This window comes from Oncorhynchus nerka, linkage group LG23, assembly GCF_034236695.1.
Source record: "Oncorhynchus nerka isolate Pitt River linkage group LG23, Oner_Uvic_2.0, whole genome shotgun sequence".
In the NCBI taxonomy this organism is placed as follows: domain Eukaryota; kingdom Metazoa; phylum Chordata; class Actinopteri; order Salmoniformes; family Salmonidae; genus Oncorhynchus; species Oncorhynchus nerka.
This window is the reverse complement of record NC_088418.1, coordinates 29,936,711-29,938,133: the sequence shown is the minus strand read 5'-3', so window position 1 is coordinate 29,938,133 and position 1,423 is coordinate 29,936,711.

Genomic DNA, 1,423 nt, shown 5'->3' with positions numbered 1-1,423 from the left:
GCGGACGGGTCCTGAGAGGGGAGGAGACAGGGGTTTCCCCCTAGAGTCAGCGCTATCTGGGGTCCTTGGGACGTCCATACCGTGAATCAAAAACCTTAACCCTTTACCTTTAACAATTTTACATTTAAACTTCAATGAGGAAGGGATTTCTCACCGAACCCGGAAAGCAATGGGCTTTCCACGAGCTTTGATAGCCACAAAGTCAGATTCCACAGCCGCAAAGCCCAAATGGGCAAATAAACCAAACTTAATTTAAGGTTTAGGTTAGGAATACGGTTAGCAGTGTGGTTAGATATAAGGTTAGGGTTAGGTTTAAAATTAAATTTTAAGAAGATATATTGTATGAATATGCTGGGTTTATGCCTTTGTGGCAATAGAAGCTAGTGACGACTGAAGGTCACAACATCCTTTTCCACTGTCAGGTCGATATTGTTGACTGGAATATTATCCACTATATTTTGTTTTATTTTATTGTGGTTAAATTGTAATCCTGTTAGGTAAATCATCATTGCAACTGTAGATTAAACAAATGCAGATGGGCTTCTGATGATAGAAGTCACAACATTCTGAATATTGAGTTAATGTGGTCTTTTGCATCATTATTTGAAACAAATGTGATCGGCTAGATCTCTGCCCATCTCTCTCTCACACATTAACTGATTGATTAAGTAAACAAACTATCACACACAAACATACATACACTTCCTTGCCCTTACACACACACACACACACACACACACACACACACACACACACACACACACACACACACACACACACACACACACACACACACACACACACACACGTTTACATTTTCTGGTCAATCACGTTCTCTAAGTGTTCATTTCATTCAAAAAGTAAAGAGGTAGTTCTTCATCAATATTGCAATGTTTCCAGATGTTTTTCAATGTAATAATGTTTCAGTGAAGCAAGTTTTAAGAAAGTTTCAATGATTGGGGTCCCTCCTTTGGGTTCAAGTTCCAGCTGTGTTGGGGACAGATTTCTGTGTAGCACCTTTAGTCTGGTGAGCTTGAAGCACAGCCACTTCCTCATCCACATTGGACCACAGGGATTCTTGGAACATCAGCATGTGGAGCAACTCAGAGTCTTGTAACTCCAGCAGCATGTCTGTGATCTTCTTAGACTGGCAGGGGGGCATGTTCTGTATGAGGGTGAAGAGATTCTCACCCAGCATTTGCTTCTGTTCCTGAGGAGGAAGAGCAGCAGCCAGCACAGAGGCCATCAGAGGCTCCTGGACTTGAATATGGAAAGCTGTGGGTATTGGGTTGCTTTGTAATGTTGTACTCCTGGATGTGGGAAGATATGAGAAATGATTCCCAAGGACACCAAAGCTTGCTTCAGTTACATTTGTAATGAACGAGAAGCTTGCTGTGCGCTCCTTCTATAGGAATTTCTTGAC